General features: G+C 42.0%; 1 protein-coding gene and 1 long non-coding RNA gene across 2 annotated transcripts in view; both read left to right on the top strand.

The window, feature by feature from the left end:
- Positions 1-16,307, top strand: part of LOC137474225 (potassium voltage-gated channel subfamily A member 5-like) — a 159,497-nt gene that overhangs the window by 100,111 nt on the left and 43,079 nt on the right. The window lies entirely within an intron of this gene.
- On the top strand, positions 12,332-14,834 carry LOC137475010 (uncharacterized). The gene is made up of 2 exons (XR_010999630.1): positions 12,332-12,486; positions 13,609-14,834. It is a non-coding gene; the product is annotated as an uncharacterized lncRNA (long non-coding RNA).

Raw genomic sequence — 16,307 nt, 5'->3', positions numbered from 1 at the left:
TACAATTCAGTCTGAGTGCTGCTTTTATAAATCCAGATCTTGATTTGCTGTTCCTACCTTTATTTTAGTGAGAAATAAGGGTATGTAATTTGCCAAATGATTGATACCTGTAAGAGGCCTCAAACACGCCCTTCCCAAAGTCAGGAGTCTGCATTTAGTGAAAGCAAGGTGCTTTCTGCACAAGGAGATATAAGAAAGCCCAAGTAGCAATTCTGCTTCTCCCCGTCTCTTGACAAGCAGAAATGTGTGTCACATTTACCCCTTTTCAGTCAAAAGTAACTTCTCCTGGTGGCCATGAGCTGTTGAAGATAATGAGACAAGTCTCACAGTGACACTGATGGTTCCCTTGGCACCGTCACAGCCATACCAACTATTCCCATAAACAGTTGGCTTAAGTGCTCCCGAATTCTGTCTTCTTCTCCAGTCATGAGGAAATAATAACAGTGTGATTCTTTGGGTGTCCTGTGCAGGGCCAGGAGTTGGACAGGCAGGAGCTGATCCTGATGATCCACAGCAAGTCTCAGAGCCCATGACTTGGAGACTTGTTCTACCAGCTGAAGAGGGTTTAATCTGCTTCCTCTTCTCAAGCAGGTGGTCTATAGCAGATTCTTGCCCCAAATATTAGCCTTTATTCTGATCATTCCTGACAAAAATCATGATCCAGTTCCAAGGTTATTTGGACACCTGTGCTATCTTAGGCATTTCTGCTCAGGTCCTCCCCAGTTTCCATTTTTGCTGTCAGAGCATTTGGAGTCACCTCAAATTTATCTACATCTCCTGGTGTAAAATCTCCTGCAGCATGAAGTGTTTCGGTGCAGCTGTTGAAAGCAAAATTGAAACTGAAATAAATTTTAAAAAAAGAATAAAAAAGTGTAGTTTTGAGCATTTATACTCTTGTGGTATACTGGTGTATTTGAGAAAACTATTGAGAGAAAATGGAGGCTGGAGGGAAGAAGAAAAAGACAGCACAAGGAAATAAACAAACCAAAAAAGGAGGAAAAAAGAATGCAAAAGGAGGAATTTTGTAGCTGGCATTGTATAAAGTGTTAGGAACACTTTCTTCCTTTTTTTTATCTCCTGGCAAGGTTATAATTTCATGTTATTCCAGGAAAAGTCCATCTTCTGTGACCACAAGTCTTCTGTTTACTCAAATTAGTGTCACAGCTGTGAGAGATCTTTTCACCATGGAAGAAATGAAGCTGGCAGTTGGTGACAGGCACCAGGCACATCCCTGAGAGCTGGACAAGGCACTTTGAACTAGACTTGATGCCTGGGACATTGGTGGAAGGAGCAGTAAATGAGGATAATTAATGTGTTTGGGAGAGGGAAGAAGAACAGGTAAGTTGGGATATTAATCTATTGAAATTTTAAGATAGGGGTGCACATGCATTTGACATCGTGTAGGAAATTATTTAAGCAGATTAACTTGGGAAATCACTATCAAGATCACTTTAAAATTAGTACATCAACTCATGGATAAGACTGGGATAACATGCAATACAGGGAATGTGCCATGTGGGTAGGCTTTCGTACATCCTTTCCCCAGTAGAGAGCAGCAACTCACCAAGGGATTCTTTAGCGTGTCCCTCCTTAGAGAAACTGTAAAAATGAGTCTTGGTTTGCTTCATATTTGAGTTCATTCATCACAGGTTCAGTTCAACTTAAAGCACTGTAAGTCTTGGTTATGGTATTAAAAGAAGTTCTAAAAGAAAAGATAGAGAAGTCTGGCATCTCCTAGCACATCCATCTTGCTGGAGAATGGATGAGCAGACAAACCGCATCATAGTCTTGGTTTGGTAGTTTTTGCTTCCTTTCTACAAGCAGAATTTGCAGCATGCACATGTTAGACTTAAACTCCCTTTGGCTACTGATTAGACTGAAATTCTCTTTGGCTACTGATATCTCAAAATCATCTTATTCCATCTCACACCCACTGGGATGATGCTTTTAGAAGAGCCTCTGTGATCTTTGCAACATTCTCAGATTTCAGGGGTGATCTCTTCTAATAAGCACCAAGTCAGGAAGAAGAAACAAAGTTACATAAATATCCAGGCCAGAATGAATCAAAGCCTGACTTCATTTTCTCATGGATATTTAGCAAACCTTTATCCTCAAAAGAAAGGACTAATTCTTTTAGAAGGGCCATTGAAAATATTGGACCTGTGTACATGTATTTTTTCCGTGGTTCCTCCCTCATGAAGTACACAATCTGGAGGAGATTAGGTGTGATGATAAAGTATTCTTTCCTGTTCTTTCCCTATTTCAGTCTAAAACCTCAAGAATGCCATATCAAATTTTATCTTCCTTTCTGGGGACCTTTAGAGGTACATTTTATGTGATCTCATGCTTTTTCTAAAGGGGATGAATTCTGCTAAAAGCTGAGTAAGGTTTCCTTCTCTCAGATTCATTTCCAGTATAAATTAAGTGATGAATAACAAGCACAGAAAGCTCAATGTCTAAAGTCTCTTTTTCCATGCTGTGCCCATCTTCCCATCTGGAGAGCAGTCCACATGTTCTCCAGTCGTGATAATCTAACAAGCAGAAAACATCTCCTTGTCCTTTTCATGGATCCTCATGCCTCAGCATCCTGGGCCAACTCAGGGAGTGCAGCCACTGCCAGCCTGTTTCTCTCAGTTTTATGCAGGCAGGAAGGTGACAGGAAGGGATGTGACATGAGCAAGGTGTCAGTGTATCCACACACATCTGTTAACACATCAAAGCTGCCATAATGGAGGAAGGGAAGTTATTTTAGCAAAGGCATGAGTTCCACAGATCCGTCAAGGCTGGAAAAGACCTCCAAGGTCATTGAGTCCAAACATCCAGTCATTTCCTGAACAACCTCCAGAGGTGGTGACTTAACCACCTCCCATGGCAGCCCATTCCAATGTTTCACAACTCCTTCAGTGAAGAAACTCTTCTTGAACCTCCTCTGGTGCAGCTTGAGGACATTTCCGCTTGCCCTGTCCCTTGTTCCCTGGGAGCAGAGCCCAACCCCTGCCTGGCTGTCTCTTCCTGTCAGGGAGTTGTGCAGAGCCAGAAGGTCCCCCCTGAGCCTCCTTTTCTCCAGGCTGAGCCCCCCCAGCTCCCTCAGCTGCTTCTCATGAGTGACTCTCCAAACACTAAAGAGAAGAGATGGGAGACATAGAATGCAGCAGTAAGAAAAGGATCTGTTTTGTGTTTAAGGCCCTGTTTTACCTCTGAATCAGACAGGAAGATGGAGTTGAAAAGTTTGCAGAGTAACAGAGAATCTGCCTTTTCCTACAGCAGCATCAGATGGATAGAAGATGACCATGAGCTATCAAACAAGTACTGGGAAGATACTTTTTTCCAGAGGCCGTGAGATCAAGGCTGAGAAAAGTGGCAGTGGCAGTGCTGCCCTGCTCCTTGTGAGGGAGGAGTGTGGCTGGACATGACCCTTCCAGGTGGGGTGGCAGCTGCAGTGACACTTGCAGGGGAAGGAGGAGAACCATCCTGTTCCCTGCTGGGAGCTGAGCTGAGCACACGAGCTGTTTGTGTGAGACAGGCAATGGCAGCTCATCCTCAGCTGCCCCGTGCAGCCTGGCATGGATGTTAAGCATGACAGCTTTGAAGTGGGAGCTGTAACAAAAAAAGGAGGCCCTGCAATGAGTTTGTACCATGTGTTTATGTAAATGTGCTCTCCCTCCACCACTTCTTGGGCCGTACCCTGAATGTCTTCAACCTCGACTACATCTCCCCTTAAGATTTCTGCTCTGTTGAGCCATTGCTATCCTTTTTGTAGTGTTAGAGCCTTAAAGTCTCTGCATGCTGGAACATTTTCCTCTAATCTGGGTCTCTAACAAACTGCTGTCATCACAGATGTATCACAAGAAGCACTTGCCCCAGGATACTGCATGTTTCTGAAGAACTACTCTCCTAAAATTCCAATGAAATGCAGGAATCTTCTCTTGTAGTCTCACAATACCTCCTCTTCATCCATTTTTCTTTTAAAGTGGTCAAACTATGTATTGCTATCTCTGTGTTTTTAAGTCTCTATTTCATTCTATTTTCCCCAGAAAGATAAAATATTCATTATCTTATTTGCTTAAGTAAAAATGGTTATTCAGATGCAGAAAAGCCCAATATTTTGGTGTCTTTGACACAAATCTGATTTTATAATAGTGTTAAACCCTGTAAGAATTCCAAACCGGTTTTTACAATTCAGTCTGAGTGCTGCTTTTATAAATCCAGATCTTGATTTGCTGTTCCTACCTTTATTTTAGTGAGAGATAGGGGTATGAAATTTGCCAAATGACTGATACACTCTCACAGCCGTCAGAGCCTGTCCTCTTCAAGTACACCCTGAGATTCTATCAGTAATACTGAGGGATAGTAAAAGTTTGTCTTTGTTCTGAAAAGTGATCCTTGAGGATTCAGTCCTTTCCCTTAGCTCAGCACTGCTGTATCATGTGTGCAACCAGAGAAATGTCCTTTCTTTGGGAACAAAAGTAAGCCTTTATTCTTTTCAACACTGCCAAAAGAGAGTGGGATCTCCTTCCCACACTGACAAATGTGAGTACAAGCTCTCTCTGCAGCAAGTTAAGTAACTGCTCCATGACATTGCTATTCTGCAAAGCCTCTGTGGGTACCAATGTTGCACTGATGTCTCTGAAGATTAATGTTAAAGGCAGCCATTTACACAAGAGACTGTCCTTTAAAAAATTCATCTTCTTGGTTCTAAGTCAATGAGCTGGAATTACTTTCAGTTGTTATTTTGCAGGGCAAGGTTCTCATAAATACACATGTGCATCAAGATAACTTGAAAAATCAAGCCCTAAAAGCTCTCTTTAGAATGCAGGTTTGGGGTGTTACTCAGCTGAAATATCAGCGTGTAACATATTCTGAGCTGTTCTGTGATATCCTTTTTTGTCTGGATCTACTGTTCAGAAGGTTTTCCATGAACCCTGTGTCATTTCTGTCCAGCTCAGGTGAATATCTTTGGAATCCTCAAGTGTCTCAAGTTGCACCAGATTCTCCCGTACACACAATTGAATTGCAGTTTTTGAAACCAAGATAAAAAAGTATTGGTAGTGTTCACACAGTTCTTAGAGATATTTACATTTGCTCATCTTTAAAACATCTGCATTAAATAAATCTGAAGGGTCTGAGTTTTACATGTCAGGTTTTGGGAGGGAATTGTCTGTAAATCATCTAATGGCCAGAAGCTAATTACAGCCCTTGTCTAGACTGTTTGGGATGAAGCAGACTTTATTGAAGGGTTATTTTCCTGACAAAAAAACCTCTGTCTTTGAACAACTGTATGATGCTGTATGGGAAAATGACTACTTTACTGGAACATTGTTTTCTCTTTGGAAAATCCAAACAGTATCTCCCCAGAAGACTACCTTGAAGATGCTGATCTGTTTCTCTCACTTCCATTAAAGAAATGCATGCCTGTAACTAACTTCAATTCCTCTAACTTCAATGCTGCCTGTAAAGGAGCAGAGCACGAGTGTGAAGGTAGAAAAAAGGTGATGATCAAGAAGGGAAAGTTTCTGGGTTCACAATGGAACATGAAAGGGTGCTTTTTGCTTCTTCAGTTTAAATTATTGCAGCTTTTTTCCTGCATTGGGAAAGCAGAAATGCTTGAAAGCTGTCAAGCTGGGCAGCAAGCAAGCCATCAAACTCCCCAAATGGAATATTTTAGAATTCCTGTCTCATGAACAACACCTGGGTTTTCTGTTTTGTTTTATTTATTGCAAATCAATATGAACTTGTTTTCCAGTCTCTTAACATTTTCCAAGGAATCTTGATTCTATTTCTTTGGGCCAGAGTTATTATTAAGATTTTGGGAAATAATTCCCAATGGCAAATAATTATGAAAAATAAATGAACGGCTACAAAATCAGTGTGATCTCTGTTAGTTCTGCACTCAGCTGGAGTTAGGGATGACCTCTCTGAGATGTGGATCTCAAGGATCTGGATGTGTTTAATGGCCTATGTTTCCCCGCCTTTGGAAAGCAGCCTTGGTTACCCACACCCCTTTCTTTGTGCGTTGTCAGCACTGCACGGCCATAAAACAGATGGAGCCCTGCACCTGGGGACTTATTTTTATTCCAGAAAACCCATTTTGAAAATGCCAAATTAGGTCCATGACCTTGCTATAGATCTGTTACACTAGGAAGAAGGCTGGGGAGGGATTGCTGGACTCGATCTTGGAGGTCTTTTTCATCCTAAATGGTTCTGTGAATAAAAGGTCTTGAGGAGCTCTGCATTAGGGCTGCAGACCCTGCAGACAGCAGGGATATTCCTTCTAAGCACCATCCCTCACAAACCTCCAGACTATAAATTCAAAGGCAACCCAGCAGAGCAGCCTTGAAAAGCCTGTCTCAGCTGAGAGTCACAGCTCATGGGGGAGAGCCAAGCCATGGTTCCATTGAGCCATCTGGGAGACTGGCAGTGTGTCCATGCCTCTTGCCCTCTCTCCCGCCAGGATCTGTGCCTGGAGGTTTATGTGCATATGTTTCATAATGGTCACCTATTCCCAGCTGAAATGTTGCACTTGCTGGCCTCAAGTGAGGAATAGAGGGCCCTGTTACCAATGTTTTATTCTCCTACTTACTGTAACCATTTTGGATTTCAGCCAGCCCATATAAACAACGTGCTTGGCCCTATCCAATTCTGCACTGCCATTTTAGGACTCTGGACATCAGCCAGTGCCCATAAAGTGTGTGGCATTGATTTAATTTCAGTTGGCTCCCCAGACTTTTGATAAATGGATCCAAGGTGGACATGTCTGTCTAAAATAGGAATTTATTTCTGTATTGGTGGTGAGCAGTATTTGGTTAAATTCTGTCGCTGACACAATTACCAGCATTGCTTTCAACTTTTGTCTAACATAATGCCAGATGAAAGGTGCTTTAAAGAAGAGGATGGCAATGAAATTATATCATTCCAATAGGGCTGTAACTGTGACATTTTATGTTTTATGCCCATGTGGATATTCAGGCTGTGATGCAAATGACTTGCTGAGATTTACCTCATTCTCATAAGGCACTTGAACATTACAATATTACACATGAATTCTTCTCATGCAGTCAAAGAGACTTTCACAAGTTCAAAGTACCAATTCTCATTGATTAGAAGCAGAAACAGTCACAGAAATATCCCAATGCAATGGTTTAAGTAGTGGTGTGATTCTAAATTATCTCCTGAAACATCTTTCTTTCATGGCCAATGTGGAAGGAATAAATCAGAAAATGCCACACCAGCTAAGGATCCAATTTCTTATGCTATTCAAATGCGTAATATTATGACAAATTGTGACATTTCAATGAGCTCCTAAAATCACATCCTTATCTACCTTTTGTAGCTACTTGTAAGACTATTGTATTTATCAGATTTAGACCACATCTCGAGCAGTATTATCTTGGGGTGCATTTCTATCTAGTATACATGGAGAGACAAAAATTTAAGCTTTGCAATGTAATTAAAAGCCCTCAAGCAGATAAAGGATTGAAAGGGTACCAGGAAATCAGAGACTGTAATTTGACTGATGTAGGGAGAACAGAAAGTAGAGCAGAGTGGAAATCACTCAAAGGTGAAAGGGGATGTGATTTTGTCTGGGCAGGAAGCCTAGATATTAACTCACAGGTTCAAATGCTCTCTACATTTTATTTAGTATTCCAACCTTATAAAAATTGCTCGGGTACCCTGTGCAGGGCTAGGAATTGGACTTGATGACCCATGTGGGTCCTTTCCAACTCAGAACATTCTGTGATTCTGTGAATATCTCCTCTCTTTGGCTCTAGTCAATGCAAATTTTACTTTAAAGACAGTGACAGTGTGAAAAGAGTGAGACCTATAAATAAATAACCCATCATGCTGTGACAAACCCAAATCCTGATAACAAACCCATCAGCTGTTCACAGTTTTGCTAAGAGGAACTGCCTATTTTCTTCCATGGAGGTTACCAATAAATGTCCAACAGAATTCATAGGAATAAATGCCTTCAGGAATTGCATCCCTGACACTACTGACTGTCAATGTGATGTCTAATCAAACATGATTCAAATACAATCCTGGAATGCAAGGGAAAATCTTTATGAAAATGAGGATTAATTTTGTGATCTGAAGTAAAAAAAATAGTTTATTTTAATGTTATCTTGTAATTATCACTTTTCTGTAAAAAGACAATTAGTACAATGACGTACAAGAAAGATTGGAGATAATGGATAATTGGAGCTGGCATTCCAACTTATTGTAAATTATTCAGAAAGTTTCTGAGAGTGGCCAATACACCATATAACCTTCATTTTATCAACAAATATTCTGTATTTGCTTGAATATTTAACAGAAATATGGCTTAGAAATGCTGTAGAGTTTTAAAAGCATCCATAGATATTAATGATTTTTTACATTACAATTGCTCATTTGAGTTGCATCTCTAACCCTATAAAACCTAGGTTTATATGCTTCCTTTAGTTTTATGAAGTCAGCTCTTTAGAGTTCAGTAAGGGCCAAAAAGAAAAAAAAAAACAGTAATTAGAGACCTGAACAACATGTTTCAGTTTTAAGAACAAACTCCTTGAGTATGCCCAAGACTGGAAAGAAATTACACGTTATTTTCCCTTCTTATTTATCAAATCATTGAACTGAAGAATGGTTTGAGTTGGGAGGGACCTTAAAGATCAACTTGTTCCAACCTCCTGCCATGGCAGGGACACCTTCTACTAGACCAGGCTGTCCCAAGCCTCATTCAACTTGGCCTTGAACACCTTACAGGGATGGGATGTTCTTAAAATTGTAATTATTTTGAGCTCTGTCAGACAGATATTTTTTTGTGTATTTTTGTGAAGGACCACTGCTGTATTTTTAGGGAATTTTCACTGAAAGGCAGAAGGAGAAAACATTTTAACAGTTTTAACAGTCTTTTTTTTTTTTTTTTTTTTGTCCATATGGCAGCTGCAGAAAACTCCTCAGAGGTCTGGCAGACTCCAAGCGCTCCAAGCAGCCTGAGGGAAATGGATTAGTGAGCATAGGACAGGTGAGTTCATCAGAGATACATGAGAAATTGCAGAACTATGTGATAAACACCTCTTTATCACAGGTTTATCTAGGAAGGCCTGCCTCTTTTCCCTGTCTCACGAGGGAGAATAGCTCCACCAAAAGCATGCTAGAGGGTTTGCCAGGCTGGGAGTGAGAGGAGGAAACATCTGGCAATCAATATCTGAGACTGCCTAATGTTGGAACTGCACTGGGGAAGGGCATGGTCTTCCCAGGTGAAGTGTGTGTGACTGGAGTGTCACTGTGATCCTTCCTTCCTTCCTTCCTTCCTTCCTTCCTTCCTTCCTTCCTTCCTTCCTTCCTTCCTTCCTTCCTTCCTTCCTTCCTTCCTTCCTTCCTTCCTTCCTTCCTTCCTTCCTTCCTTCCTTCCTTCCTTCCTTCCTTCCTTCCTTCCTTCCTTCCTTCCTTCCTTCCTTCCTTCCTTCCTTCCTTCCTTCCTTCCTTCCTTCCTTCCTTCCTTCCTTCCTTCCTTCCTTCCTTCCTTCCTTCCTTCCTTCCTTCCTTCCTTCCTTCCTTCCTTCCTTCCTTCCTTCCTTCCTTCCTTCCTTCCTTCCTTCCTTCCTTCCTCCCTTTTTAGAGATATTTTAATTTTCATCTGTATCTCCAGGCCCAGATTCCCATTTGGAAAAATTAAAATTTAGGACACTCACCAGGCATATGGGAGACTAAATTTCCAAGCCCTTCTGGGACAGTCTCCCATACCCTGGTTCATGTCATAATTGCCAGTTGCTCTGGCATGGGCTTCATTGCTGAAGCTGTCTTTTTGACAGTCTTCCTAAATGTTCTTCAGAAGAGGGAGGTAAGATGTAAACATGACCTCATATGTTAGTGATAAGGACACTCAGGAGAAGGAGGCTCTGGAATTTTGCTCCTCTTTCTTTGAAAATGTAATCATTTTTAAGAACTGGAAGCCACGGGTAGGTAAGAGTTTGTCTTTGGCAGGAGAGAGATGATGACATCTCATGGAGAAGAGAGAAGAGCAAAAGCCATCTTTAGTTCTTAGCACGAGTAAAGGAGAAATAATGCTCTGGATAACAGAATTTCAAGGCTTATCTGTTTGTTTTCTGCTCCATGGAGAGCCTCCTTTCAGCACAGGTGTTTTATTTCCAGCACAGGCTATACCTCATGGAGTTAAATCTGTTTTATTCTCCAGTTGGCTGATTACAATTTGGCTCTGTCATATATATTCTCTCCCAGGGGCCCACACACTGCATGGGGTTTACATGGCCAGGTTTTGGTAGTAGGGGGGCCCCAGGGGTGGCTTCCGTGAGGAGCTGCTGGAAGCTTCCTCCATGTCCGAGATAACCAATTCCAGGCAGCTCCAAGTTGGATGTGCCGTTGGCCAAGGCTGAGCAGATCAGGAACGGTGGGAGCACCTCTGCCAAAACATTTTTTAAGAAGTAAGTAAAGATGTTGTGCAGAGGTAATTGTGGCCAGAGAAGAGAGGAGTGAGAAGATGTGTGATGAATACCCCTGAAGACACCCAGGGTAGTGAGGAGGGAGCAGAGGCGCCGGAGCTGGGATTTATCTGCAGCTCATGGTGCAGCCCACAGGGGTGCAGAGATCCACCTTCAGCCCCTGGAGCAGGGTGATACCCAAAGGATGCTGTGACCCTGAGGGAAGCCCACACTGGAGCAGACTTCTGTGGAAAGAGGATCCCAGGCTGGAGCAGATTTGCTGGCAGCACTTGTGACCCTGTGGAAAAAGCCCAGGCTGGAGCAGTCTGTTCCTGAAGGACTGACCCCCATGGAAGGGACCCATGCTGGAGCAGTTAGTGAGGAACTGCAGACCACAGGAAGGACTCATGCTGGAGAAGTTCATGTCCTCCAAGACAGAGACCCCACTCTGGAGCAGGAGAAGGACTCCCCTCCTTGAGGAGGAAGCAGCAACAGAAACAACATGGTCAACTGACCATAACTCCTACTCCCCATCTCCCTACTCCACTGAGGGGCAGGATGTAGAGTCTGGAAAGGAGGGAGAGGCAGGAGGAAATTATTTTCAGGATTTGCTTTATTTCTCATTATCCTACTCTGATTTGACTGGTACATAACTGAACTGATTTCCCCAAGCTGAGTCTGTTTGGTCCCAGAACAGTAAGTGGTGCCTGATCTCTCCCTGACTTTATCTCAACCCATGAGCCTTTTGTTATATTTTCTCTCCACTGTCCAGTTGAGCAAGGGAGTGAGAGTACAGCTTTGGTGGGCACCTGGTGTCCAGACAGGGTCAGATGACCACCCACACACAGAGAAGATACCCATCCAGCTGCTCCTCATTCCTCCTGTGATCTGGTCATCTGCTCTCAGACAGGTACTCAAGCTGCAACTTAGGGCAGACTGTCTGAGGAAAATGCACTCTGGTCTTACTGTGCCCTCTGTCTGGGAATACCTATCATCCACACATGGTTCTCACATTTAAAATGTAGCAAGATTTTTTATTATCAGCACATAAAAAACCCCAGCAAACCAGAGGTGGTGTGGCTGCTGGGCACAGATTATATTCTCTGGTGTTTGTCTTTTGAGCCTGTGCTGCTACTCTGTCTATTTGCTGAGGAGAAATTTCTGCTTCAGGAAACCTGGAGCTTCTATAAAAGAAGCTTGAAATAATCAAGATAAATCAGTGGCTATCCCTAGGACAGCACTCATAGGAACTGTTCATCAGGCACTAAAGAGGTTTTGGCATATGGTACTTTGAGCCATTTAATGTCTGATCTCTGATTTGGGTGTAAAGAATTTCTTTTTGCTCTCCATTCCATGTCCTAGTGTCAGGACCAGCAGCAGTGTGGCTGAGAGCTCAACAGACCTTGCCTGACCCTAATCCCTGAGAATACAGGGATTTGCTCTAATAAAGGGGGATTAGGGGAAATAGTGCTAAAACCTTATGTCCCTGTTCATATTATCTCACAGCTGTTCTGTAGAGCAGAGGTGACAAAAGCAGAGGGGAAGACACTGGCTGACAAAGATGATTGAACTGCTGAGATTAACACACCACTTCCATAAGGTCATAGATTCATGAATGATTTGGGTTGGAAAAAACTTCAAAGAAGTTCCACCCCTCCTGCCATGGGCAGGGACACCTTCCATTAGCCCAGCTTGCTCAGAGCACCACCCTGCCTGGCCTGGAACACTTCCAGGGATGGGGCAGCCACAGCTGCTCTGGGCATCCTGAGCCAGGGCCTCTCCACCCTCACAGGGAAAAATTTCTTCCCAATATCCAATCTAAACCTGCTCTCTGTCAGTGTGAAGCCATTCCCCCTTGTCCTGTCACTCCAGGCCCTTGTCTCTCTCCATCTTTCCTGTGGGCTCCTTTCAGGTCCTGGAATGAGGTCACCCTGAATTCTTGTTTTCTCCTGAACAATTCCAGTTCTATCAGTCTTTCCTTGCAACACTCAGAAGGACTGCTTTGTACATATCTGCGTTGTTTCTGTCTTTACTTAAAGAAGGCCTGAGAGTGACATGCATCAGTGTAGGTGAGAGAGATTCTCTATGAGCCATTGAAAACAGCCTTTTTTTCCCCTTTGTGATGAATAACAGAATATGCCAAAGTGGGAAGAATTTCCATGCTTATGTGTTATGTTATGCCAAGTGTCTTGACAGATTATTTTCTTTGTCTGTATTCTCATTGGATCCCGAATTCTGGGAATTTGGCTCTGGGAACTGATACCTCTTAGTTTAAGGAGAGGATAGGAGCTGTCTCCTGGAAACAGAGCAGGCTGAGCTCACTAAGCTCAGGATTTAGTCCTTAGAAAGCAGGAACATCCAGGTCTTTGTTTTAGAAGTTGTTCTGCTCCTTGCCATGTTTCTTCATTCATGTTTCAATGTGACATAAAGAAAAATGTTGTTAAACATTTATGCTGATTTAAAGCAGGATGGAGCCTACTGACTATGTGAGTGACAGTCCCTAAAAGACCACTTTTTGGGGACTTCTAGTCTGCCACACAAGTGTCAGATTGTGAACTATGTGTGCCAAAGACAAGGCTCCTGGGGTGACAACCTCCTTTTGAACACATTACTGATGTGTGTTCTGATTAAGGAGACTTCAGCTCAGCTCAGAGGCCTAGTCTGGAGAGCCTGTGTTTGGAAATTCATGTATTAAAAAATCAGAATATGTTTGGAAAATTATGTACCAAACCAGAATAAGTTACAACGTGAAACTGTTGGAGCAAGTCCAGAGGAGGCCACAAAGGTGACAAGGGGACTGGAGCACCTTCCCTATGGAGACAGGCTGGGAAAATTTGGGCTATTCAGCCTGGAGAAGGGAAGGATGCATGGAGCACCTCCTGATATCTGGAGGGGCTACAGGGAAGCTGGAGAGGAACATTTGCCCAGAGAAGATGTGGCTGCCCATGCCTGGAAGTGTCCAAGGCCAGGCTGGATGGAGCTCTGAGAAACCTGGGCTAGTGGAAGGTGTACCTGCCCTTGGCAGGGGGTTGGAACTGGAAGATCTTTAAGATCCATTCCAAGCCAGGCCATTTTATGGTTCTGTGGTTCTGTGATTCTAAGATTCTGAGTTTCAGAGGTATGTGAGACATTAGGGACAAGAAATACCTGTATAAGGCCTTAACCTGAGTTCTCAGCCCTGGCCCAGATCCCAGATGGGACTTGGAAACCACAACTAGGCTGCCACCAACCTAGATGCCCCTCATCCTGGAGGAGGACCCGTTGTCCTCAGAGTAAAACACTGCTGTCAGGAGCAGATGTGGAGATGTCAGCTTGCAGTGTTTTACACAACAGACATTTGGTTGCATGTTTATTTGTTTTAGAAACTGAACACAATCCGTTTGCAGAGACATACTTTTGTGCTGACTTGATAGGAGCCACTGAGTGAAAAGTTGGCAGGTGGGAGATGTCATTTAGCTTCCTTGTTGATGTCCCTTCAACTCAGGTGGTGATTTTGTTGCCAGAGGAAAGATTTACCATGTTTTTTTAATAATCTCTGGAGAAACCTTTTCCCAGATCTCAGATCCAACTCTTAATTCTTCATTAACTTGCCACTTTTGTTACCAATTCCCTCACCTAGGGGTGAATAACTGATTGCTATCAATCCTGTCAATCTCCTTCATCATGCTGAAATTCCTCATCACAGGAATAGCTTCTGCTTTGGAGGCAGATCAATACCAATTTCATAATGGAGGGAGTAGGTCTTGGGAATGGGAGTGGAACACACCTTAATCAAGAGGGAAAATGTAAAAGCACAGCTCTTGGCTTTATTACTCTGTTAGTCTCAAATCTGGAGTTGTTCCAAAATGAGACTTTTAACTTTTAAGCTATTGTTCTAAATAAGTCTGAATAATTGCTCAGTTTTTATCTGAAAAAATCTACTAAGATTTTTTTTTGACCCAGTGGGGATATTCCAACTTTTTCTGCTAGATTCTGCTGAAAATTCAAGAGCAGGGAGTTGGGGTACTTCCCATTTCTTTCCAGCTGGTTAAAACACCAGGCATTTGAAAGCAATTTAAAATCAGGATTTCTACCTAAAAGCACAATGGGAAGAAACTGTTCTCATACCTTTTGGGGAGGAAGTATTTTTTTAACTATTCCAATTTAAACTGTAGATCCTACAAAACCAAATCATGGAGGTTACATTAAGGCTCACTAGACTGGAGCTGTATTGCCTGAGAAACTTGTGAACATAAGCACATCTTTCATGCAAAGATACTGTTTCAGCTCTTTACTGATCATCTAACATTATGTATTTTATGATTTTATTTCTTTTCCATTTAAAAATGTAGTTGGATTTGTCAGTACAATACATCAAGCTCTTGCTGCTTTGGTTTGATATTTGAATATTGAATCCTCAGTTTCTAGATTTTTTTTCTAGAATTTACAGTCTAGCAATGACAGCAGAGTGGATATCTCCATATACAGGGATTGGGGCAAAGTTTGGGAATTAGTGGAAAAGTTTAAATATACATGTTTAGAAAATAAACTATAAAATGACAAGCCTTCAAAATAATTTTATATATATTCTTAGATTTGGCTTGAAAAGTAAGACTGATAAATAGGTTAAGTTTGAATTTTACCATTTCAGCTGCCTTTGAATAATGCCAGAAAAGTTAAATTAGAACACTTAGTAAGTTAAGAGAAAACTTGATCTTACCATACAATGCTGGACCAAAAGTAATTTTCACAAACTTCCTGGAGAAAAATAAAACATGGAGTCTATCTAAATTTTGACAAACTGCTGTGGAAAAGCCTTTTTGTGATACATCAACAACAGGAAAAGAGAGTTTTAAAACAAGATAATAATAGTGCTTTTAAGAAGTAAATTGAACTCCTATAAAAATGTTGATGGTTTGGGATATTTTGTTCCTGATAGCTATTTTAAAAACTCAGCAGTTGCATTTTAAATTGATTTTCTAACCTTAAGAGAAGTTTTCTAAGCTCTTAAAGTTGGGAGTCATCCTCTTGCTGATTTCAGGATCTCTGCCAAGCACTGTTTTCAGTGATGAAAGGAAAAGGTCTAAGTCCCTAGACTCCAGTGGGAGGGATAGAAAATGAGGTGACTAAGCCTGACCTCTCCTCTAGTTCAGATTCACCTCCTTGCCCTACATGTTCCTAAGGAAAATATTCTTAAATGCTTGGAGTTCTGAGCACCTTCTGTTAAGTTAGGACAGCTCTATCCACCAGCACAATAAAAGAAGTTTTAATCACCCACTCATAAATACATTTTTCTTCCTGTTGCTGGCTTTTTGTGGGGTTTTTTAGTGGGTTTTTTGTTTGTTTGTTTGTTTGTTGTTGTTGTTTTTTGTGGGTTTTTTTGGTTTTTTTTTAATGTAACAACAGAACTTCCCCAGCATGCACACTGTGAAGCTGGGAACCAAACCCAGAAAGGTTTGTCTGGGCAGAAATCATTGCAATCTTCATATCTCCTGAGGAACTCTTTTTTTCCAGCACTCCCCAGCCTTTCTAATCCTCTCAGAACTATCCAGGACTCTGTAGAATTGCTGTGGTTTGGAAACCAAGGTCAAATCTGTCTGTATTTACATGTGTGGAAAGAGCTGAGAGGAGGAACAGAAAAGGCAGTAAGTTCAATGTGCCTGTGTCACAGCTCATCCCAGGAAAGACTTGGTTTCCTCAATGGAGAAAATTGAGGTGGAATCCCACAGCAGCTGGTCCTGAGCTGCTGCTGGCTGATTCTTCCTCTCTGTTGTTTTGCTGAAACCTGGTTTGGTACAAGCATTATGAGGATGGGTTTAGGAGCAGCCAATATAGGGAGGAAAATCACCAAATTTGAGGATTCCTCCCTGATTTAAGTTGTTCTGAACAGTATTAGTGGTGTTGAGA

This window comes from Anomalospiza imberbis, chromosome 5, assembly GCF_031753505.1.
Source record: "Anomalospiza imberbis isolate Cuckoo-Finch-1a 21T00152 chromosome 5, ASM3175350v1, whole genome shotgun sequence".
NCBI lineage: Eukaryota > Metazoa > Chordata > Aves > Passeriformes > Viduidae > Anomalospiza > Anomalospiza imberbis.
Note: the sequence above shows the minus strand (reverse complement) of the source record. Positions and strands in the feature narration are given on the sequence as shown.